Genomic DNA, 9,763 nt, shown 5'->3' with positions numbered 1-9,763 from the left:
ATGCATCGGTATTCTGGTAGTGATTTGACTGATATGATTGTGTCTGAGAGAAGGACTCTTCAGAGAAAACGTGGGCTTTGGGCTGTTCACATCTCAGTCTCCTGCACTCTGAACTAACATGTTTGTCTGCATGCACAATAAACCCCACAAATACCAATTTCTGTGTCAGTGACTTCACTAAATTACTTCAACTGTAGCAACGCTGAGAAGGATGTGAATTCACAAGAAACATATAATAAATTGTGTAAATGGTGCCATCACAGAAAATGAAAGTAAAGCAACTTCACATAACTAAAGTTTGTTTCCATTTATGCTGAAGTAAAGCCTCTGAAAAGAGCCATACAAAAATATCTGGAGAATAATAGAAGAGGCTTTCTGAACAGGGATTAATAAATAGCAGTAGAGTAATTTTTGCTTGGTTGTCTCAATCTTTAAACACAAAATTCACAAATAGCTTTTATTCTGAATAATTTCACCACCAGAGTTAATTTGCTATCCTACTGTGCGTTTCTTTAGGCTTTTCTGAAGTCTTACTTTCCTTCATATATCCACAAAAGTAACAGTGCAGATATTTCTGAGTTAGTAAACTGATCATAAACTTTTGCAGATGAACACTGAACAATCTTGCTCCATACAGTCAAAAGATAGGTAGACAGATGTGCCCCATGGCACATTCTGCCACCTAGGCTTTTCTTAAGAAGCAGTCATGTAAACACTTAGACCCACAGTTTGGTCATAGCATGAGAACATCTATTAACTACACAATTTAATTAACACTCTGTTGGGTCTTGGCTAAAAAAACACTTACAGATATGTCTAAGTCCATCCCTATGGAAGAGTAGAACGAACCATATATTTTAAAATGTGATCCTATTTTATAAATTCAGACTGTGTTTTTCTGGATAGGAATTGTCATCTTCTATCAGAATTTGTGTTTGGTTTATGTACATTCTTGTATTAGTGGTGTACATTTAAAATACATAAATATCTCATATTACACGAATATGTGGGACAAGTTCACATAAATAAATTCATCTTGACTGTACATGAATTAAATCATAGCATCATAGAATCATAGAATAGTTGGGATCAGAAAGGACCTTAAGATCATTTAGTTCCAACCCCACTGCTGTAAGGCAGGGATGCCTCACACTAGACCATGTCACCCTAGACTGTCCAACCCGGCCTTGAACACTGCCAGGGATGGAGTATTTACTACTTCTTTGGGCAACCTGTTCCAGTGCCTCAACACCCTCACAGTAAAGAACTTCCTTATACCCAACCTGAACTTCCCCTGCCTAAGTCTGAACCCATCACCGCTAGTCTTAGCTCTACAATCCCTGATGAAGAGAATTTAAAGTGTGTTTCATAAATCATTAGAGTATCAAAGACAAGAGATAGCAGAAGCTCACAGGATCAAGGTGGTATAGTAGTTTTAGAATAGAAACAGTACAAAAAGGCATAACATTCAGTTATTAATAATGTTACTAGAAACTTTTGTGAAACTTTGGTCCCAGTCATGTGAATGGAAGTTTTGCTGAAAACTTTGGTGAGTCCAGATTTGACTTTCCCTTTCTTCTTTCTCCTCCTCTTCAGTCCCGCCAGTTCCCCAGAAGATAAATATCCACAATAATATCTTGACCCCATGGATTTCAAAGAAATAACTGTATGTATTGGGGTTTTGCTTCAGTAAAACTTACAGGATTGTTGATTTTATCAAATAATAATGTATACATTTTGAAGGGTAAAAATAAAACTATTTAGGCATATGAAAACATTGCCCATTTAGCCTGAAATATATGTCAATTCAGAGTAGAGATAATGTATTTCAGTGACATACAGGTTAATTAAAAATGAGAAAAATAAATACCTCAGTGTGAAATAATGAACATTGTAGCTTCATTCAATATATTTCATTAAGGATTTTACTTCATAATAAGTAAGCAACATGCATTACCTTTAAAAAATCAATTTATAAGTATAATCAGTGTAAGTTGTATAGACAGCTATGTCAGACTATGATAAAAATAACCTTGCCAACAATATCCTGATGCAGTCTTCTCCCATTTCAGACCTGCATATATTGGGTGATATGATATAATCTTTCCTCAAATGTGGCAGTAGCATGTTTCAAAGTTTCTAATAATACAGACCTAGATTATAAAAAACCCCAATATTATTTAATAACAACAAAGAGCACAAAATTGTCTCTCCTGTCAACCATCAGTTTTATACAGAATTTGTCAATAAGATTATATGACTTATGTAAGAAAAACTTGCTTGAGGCTAGGAAACCTGAAACTATTAAACATTAAACAGAGTAAGGTTAGCATCAGTTCCTTCTGCATAAAAAATTTCTGGAGTTTTTTAATTGTATCCTAACAATCTCTAACAATCCTGCTATAGCCAGGTCACAGTTTGAGTCTGTTCATGAATATTAGTGTCCAAAGTATTAGACACATATCAAAACTGACTTCACATCATTTTTATTTATGATAGGATTTACATTCTACTATGAAAAAACAGAAAAAAACCCACCAAAAACACAACCCAGATTATCATCTCTTTCATTTTGAACATCACTCCACTTTAGCAAGTTATTTCATAATAGTAACAGAGCAACCATGAGACATAGTTTGCTCAGCTTTTAAACAGATGCTGAAAAGAAGATATAAAAGAAAAGAAAAAAAATCATACTGGAGTACAGTAACCTGGAAGAAAAAATGGTGATGGAATGTCATCTACAAACATTACTATTTAATGTTTTCTTGGTTACACTAGCTTTACATAGATAGAATATTAAATTCTTGCCAAATATTTGTACCTCTAATTTCATCTTGGTACTTCATTCAGGTATTTTCCTCTTTTTTTATAATTTCTCTGTACTTTCCTGTTGCACTGCAGTTAGGTACAAAAATTCACACTTGCTTTATAACTCCTTTTGTACCGCCAGAGCAGCCCTTAGACATGGACTTTCTAGAAAAGATACAGTGATGTCGCTGTCCCAGTGAACTCTCTTTCAAGAGAGAATACTGGTACCAAGCCTTAACATGGGTGCAGCATATATACAAGTGCTTAATAACCGTAGAACCAGCTCCCTTGTCTGCCTATTGGTGTTTAAGACCAAAATAAGATCTCAGGAAGTTCATGTATTACTCTGCATAAACAAAACTACATGAATGGACACAAAACAATCTCTCTGTTTGTTTTTAAACTTCTAAGTAAATTAATCTGCACAGAAATTAATTGGACAGATAGGATTTACTTTTTTTTCCAGGGAAGTTTACTGTTAACTATTAATCTAGCTTGCTAAACTACTCTAAAATCTCATTTTAGTGTATTCCTATCCAGGCATCCCTCCTGAGAAGACAAAGATTTTTAAAAAATAAAATATCTTCCAATAGTTATATTGCCACTGGAACCTAAGTGACACATTGTTGCGTTCAGGTTATTCTAGTCTCTTGAAGTCCACATCTAGAAGTCCCTAGAAGATCCAGTGTGAAAGAAACACCCTCAAGAAAAACTCAGAATATTCACAACCCTAAGCTTGAAAACGTTAATGATTTCACATTTTCATAAGATGGTAATGTAGATTATACAATCTTGTGGGCACTGATTCCTAAAAAAATTGCCAAATATAATTTAATATTTTTCCTAATCTTTTAATCATACGCTACACAGATAAGCACTAGAAATGTCCTTATGTCACCTCAATGTGTACTCAAAAATCAGTGCAATTTTTAAAAAGTTTTTCAATAACCCATACAACCTTCTTCATCACAGATATTTGTACATATATATATTTTTTTTTTGCACTTTCTCGTTCTTTTTCAAAGAAAAATCAGTATTTATGTTTTTCCCTGAAAGATCTCAGGGAAAAAAAAAGAAAAAGAGGTTCTAGAAATAACTATAACCATATCTAATAGTTACTTTTGTTAAATAGTCATAAAAAAATCTGATCTTCTATTTCAAATTACTCTATTTCCCACATGACTGGCCATAGGATGCTTCTCATAAACTTATTTTTCCAGGCTCTTCAAACAGCATACTGAGGAACAAGAGTTCTAATTAGAGGTATTTTGGAAAGCTTTTAAACAAAAAATAAGTAACAGAACTGTCCTTGTTACCTTCAGCACCAGATGAAGGTTGCTATCATGCTCCTATCAACCCTAAGAACCTATCACTTCGGCCTTCAAAAAGTCTGACTGTGCCCATCATAAGACAGCATGCAGCATCCTCCTGAATCACTGAGGCTAAATTTTCAAGGAACTGTTACCATGAGTTGCTCAATTATCAGTACATAAGGGAAAGTTCCCACAGGCTATCTAACAGCAAAGAACCCTTTTCCCCCTTGCAGGACTGCCAGGAAGATGTGGCAGTGGCTACATGCCTCCCTTCTCTTGAAGTTAACATCCTTATAATATGGTAAGGTGGGAACAGATTCTCATCATACAACGTCTTTCTTCTTATTGCCATGCAGCAGAGGAATCCAAGAAAGACTGGTCCTTCAAGACAGTAATCTTTTTAGATACTGCTCTACTATTGTCCCATTTTTACCTTTTCAGAATCTTCTGCAGTTTTAAAATCTGCTAGTGACACAGGAGCATTTCCTTCATCAGAAAGTGTATGGTGTCCACAAGAAAGTGCTTTCAACATACAGATCCTAGATGCCGTTGCATTAAACATTAAAAATATGAGCATAACCATTGATATAGCTCTTCCTAACTGTGTATTCTTTCCATAGTCCCCCCCAATGAATAACTAAAACAGCATTCTGCCTTCACTTTCAAAATTCAAATAATTTTTATTCTATTTCAGTAGAGAAAAAGACATGTTCCCTTCTCTCACAAAACTGCAGCTTATTACAAAGACCTTTGTTAGTATAAAAGAAAATCTTGATTTCACCATGACTTTGTAACACAAATCCATACAAGCAGTGGGCATTAGTGCAAAATGGGTGTCTTGAATAGTTCAGATCTCCTCTGCAATACTCACAGCTCCTTTCTCTGAAATATATGAGAAAGTGCTTCAGAGCTCCTCGAAAAAATTTTTCCAACTTGGTTTGATTAATTGGTGTAGTCAGAACCCTCTTACGACACTAGTATTATATCTCAACTAATTGCTTAATGTTTCTTTTGCCTTGGGAAATTTGATTAATGATCTTCAAATAACACATGTGGTCATACACAGAAGCAATCACTCACTCCTCTAGTAGAGTATACAAATCATAAAGGCACTAGGATTGGTGCAGACAATGTACCTGTAGCACACTCTGCTGCTGCTGTCTCTTTTGTTCTAGCACACAGTATCCATTTTAGATGATTTTCATCCAAATGTCTTTCTGTGCTTGATGCAACCCTTTCATGGTTTCATATGTAAATTAGTGCAACTCCCAACTTGTACTGAACAAATGCTCACATACTTGATTTTGTACAGAGTGCCTTTTTAGTGCCTGTGCTAAATACTCGTTCAAACAAAGAAACCATATTCTTCAAATATGAAGCAAACAAAGAAATCATATTCTTCAAGCTTCACTGATTCTAGCCATCTCTCAAGGATTTCCTATCTCTACCATCCTGATCCCTTTTTCTTCAGAAAGCCATGCCAGGTCTATTATCTTTGTATAGAGAAAAATGCTGAGTGGTCAGAATAAGTGAGTCAAAAACCCTCTGCACCATTATATGAGGCCTTAGCACTTTGGCACAAGATGATTTGGATGACCCTGTATGCTCACACAGACCACTACCAAGCAACCATCTGTTAGTGTATGCATATGTCTGCTCAAGCAGGTACACCTGTGAGTCATCCCATTTTATAGTTTCAACTAAAAAAGAGCCATTTCTATTCAGTGTATGACCAAGGTAAGTTATCAGCTTAGGATAAAAATCACACAGAAAATTCCTCTGCAATATTCCATAGGACCTGAGAGAACAGTGCTGAGATTGTGCATTGCAAGCGTCCAAAAATGTAGAGCTTACAATGGGAAAGTCTTGCTCAAGATAGCTTCCAGAACACTTTCAAACTCTCAAAAGCAGTTTCTGTCATGAGCTGCAGCATTAATTCCTGTAATTTTGAAGTACTTGAAGAAGGCCACTTAAGTGCTCTGTCTTTCTGGCAAGGAAGTATACTACTAGAATCTAAGAATATACAATTATAAAATTTTATTATTTGAACTCTGGATCTTTGACAAAATGTCTTAAATTAGGAATTCAGTTTTTATAGCCTCATTGTTAAAATGGGATTTGAGAGTTAAGTCTTGGGCACCAACTTTCAAGTTAAAAACCAAGGCGATTTGTGTCCTCATAGATTTTAATCAATATCTCAGTCACTAGAATTTGCTCCTAATACCTCCATATGCTTGTGAAAAAATTAAAGGACTTTCAAACTCCAAAAAAGATGAATTAACGCTAAAATTTCTTTGCCTACATGCATTATTGCATTTGTTCACAATTAATGTTCATAAAGTATTTAAAGATCCCTGGCTATGAACAGAAAGACACATTAATGCACTTACATTCAGAACATTGTGGTTATTAAATACCATGTAAGAGTCTGAGAAAATAGCATGTTCTGATATTAACTACTTTTAACCACATTATTATGCATTCACCTTCTGAAGGAATGGGTTATATTTGCGTATATCACAGGGAAAAGAATAGAAACCAAAGATCAGTGCTCCACTTAAAAGCATCAGTATACTCGTATCTTTTCCAGGCCAGACACTGAAAAGAAGCATCATTCACTTAATGGGTGGTTACGTACACATGGCCCCTCCCCCACCCCAGTGCAAATATTTAATGATTTATGGTGATGCATTTCTAAAATGCTTTTTCAGACAGATCTGTGGGAGCTGTTCTGAGTACAGGAAGGCACCTTCATCTTCTGAGACTGCAAATCTGAAGAAGTAGTCAACAAATTATAAAGATAAAGTAAATTTTGGAATGAAGGCAAAATGAAGAGTAAAAGATACTGCTAAGGATATGGTTGTTAAGCTATTTAGAGTGCTTTCAACTGACAGTATCCATTTTTTATCCTCCTGACCTGAAGAAGCTAAATGACAAAATACCCATTTGAGGTAGTTGGTGACCAATCACGTCCAAAGCACTCAGGACAGAAAATTCCAGTGTTTATTTTTGTTCAAAGTAGTTTGAAGGACATCTGAGAGGTAAAAGATCATCAAGGTCTATCCCATGATGGATATTCACTCTAAATTGTCTACATCATTCCCTGAGTAATGAAAGAAAAGAGGAAATAGATTGGAGATTTGTGGTAAAATTGTAAAAAAGCAATGAAGAAAGTGACAATTCTTCCTGGCTCAATGGCATAAGGACGTTCATACAGTAATCTAAATTTATATGTCGAAATACTTTGATCCAACTGGCAATCAAAAAAGCCCATAGGGCAGTCCAACTTGGCTCCTCAGCTCTGTCTCAAAGGAGGTAAGGTAGCAGATGAGGCTGAACAGAACATGTAGTGGCAGTTCCTGAATAAGCACTCAGACTCAGAAGGTCATGGTGGAGCCCATGCCTAGAGCCCAGAACAAGGTCCAATTCCACAATTAGAAAAGATAGGTCACAGTGGTGGATGGCATAAAGATTGTTGTGATAATCAACTGTACAGCAACACCAAAACAAAGCCATAATAAAGAAAAGCAATTAGGCATTCAGCCCTGAGGAAAAAAAAAACCCAAACAAACCAAAAAACCCACAATATTTTTTATCTTGTTCAGTTGTTTCAGAGCTGTGTCTGCTTTCTGATTCCTGCATCATTTATCCTCCTTCCCCAATAACAAATTAAAGAAAAAACAAAAGGTCTAAAAAGAGTGCAAAAAATTACTGCACTTCTATACATCTGAAAAACATCCCCGTCAAAGCCCATCACTGTTCGGTTATTGTATCACTGATTCCATACCGTGATGTTATCTACGTTTAAATTCATGTTATATAAAAATCTTTGACAAGATTTTATATCCTTCCCTTCAGCCAGTAATGAATTAACATTATAAATATTGTTATATTGAAAGCAAGCAATTAAATTTCATTCTGTCTTTGTGTTCAGGGACAATATGTCTAATACCTGTATGGATTTCTATGTTATTTCACCATAAAGACTATTAGTAAAACAATGAATTGCATGTAATATAAAAATGGAGTTATTTAATGTCTTTTGAATTTCCTGCTGGTAATTCTTATTGTCAAAACATCACATAATACAGCCTTCACTGAACAGCAATAGAATGTAGCTTTTAACTCAAATAGCTGAGACTGTTTTAGCAAAGAGTGAGTAGTAAATTATTCTGCTTACTTATTATTCAGATTAAGCATTCCAGAAACATTTCCTACTCCATTAGTTAAATAGTTTGAAAACTACTCAATGCAGAATGCTGTGAAGAGACAGCTCTTTAGAATTTGATTGTTTCTTGTTCAGAATGTAAAATCAAATTTCAAAATTTCACATTTGTTTGCTAAGAAATAGACAAGTAGCCTTCCTACTCATCACTTCTGCTGTGCAGCTTCCACAGCTATTCCTGCTCTGTCCTGGCTTTCAACTCTTTACAGAAGCCAAACTAAAAATAATCTAAATACAAACTTGTAGTTGATCACCTAATGTGTCAAATTCTGCCTACCTTACTTTACACTGCTCCACTACCCTGCTGTAATATTTGTGCAAAAGCTGGCAAATTAGCTAACATTGCTGCAGCTACAATAGCCTAAGGATATAAGTCAAGCAGGATTTATTGGAGACATAATACTTTTTATCAGATTAAGTGATACAACTGGGAAAAAAACCAAACAAGCTTTCAAACACAGAAAGCCTCCTTGCAAGTTAATTAGCGTACATATACATATGTATATGCACAGGCCAAGCAGATGGAGTTAAAAAACGACAGAATACAGACCTATGTCCAAACTTAGTCCTTTTTGTTCCAATTTTACTGAAAAATTCACATCTTTCAGAAATCCCTGAGATGTCAGTGCTGCATCAGATGTATTATAATCAGTTTTGGGAGAACAGAGATTCTTAAGCCCCCATAGGCAGTGATCAGAATTAAAAGCCACAATCTGTCCAGCTCCCTCTGTTTGCCAGTTGTAGTTAAATAGACCTCCACAATTTATGTTTTCTCCAGAATATTTTGCATACAATTAAGGTTCTTTTAAACTTAATTCATCAAAACATGTTTGCCTTCTATTTATAGAAAGACAAGGATTCCGTTTGTTTAATTTAGCACCCTAGAGTTCACACTGAAGACTGATGTTTGAGATTACAGTAAACTATTTGTTTGAAAATTGTAAACTGGCAGACATTCCTGACATTCAGACAGATGCACGAGAAGTATATTCTGCTCACTATTTTCTGACAGTATAAAAAGTATGTTAGCTTATAAATAAAAGATTTTACCATGCTTGCAATTGCAAAATTTATGGCTGCTCTTGCAAGCATGTGTGGTCCAGTGGAATTCAACTCCCTGAACCAATCTTTTACAAACACACAATAAACTTCCTTCAGGCAAGAGAGCTGGTTTTTTTTATTTATGAGTATATAGTTAACAGTACAAGCAGCTACGAAAGGGAAGAAAAAGGAAACCAGAACATGTGAAGCATCAGGACACTCCAAAATAGGTAAACATACATTTGAGAAAGGTTTTTAAAATTCAATTGGAAAATCATTCTGTATTGGACACTATTCAGAAAAAGAAAACTTGCTTTTGGATAAAAAAAAGATACTTTTACAATGTCAATACATTGGTATAATGGTATAGTTC

This window comes from Nestor notabilis, unplaced genomic scaffold (assembly GCF_000696875.1).
Source record: "Nestor notabilis isolate BGI_N333 unplaced genomic scaffold, ASM69687v1 scaffold539, whole genome shotgun sequence".
Classification (NCBI taxonomy): domain Eukaryota; kingdom Metazoa; phylum Chordata; class Aves; order Psittaciformes; family Psittacidae; genus Nestor; species Nestor notabilis.
This window is presented reverse-complemented; position numbering follows the sequence as displayed.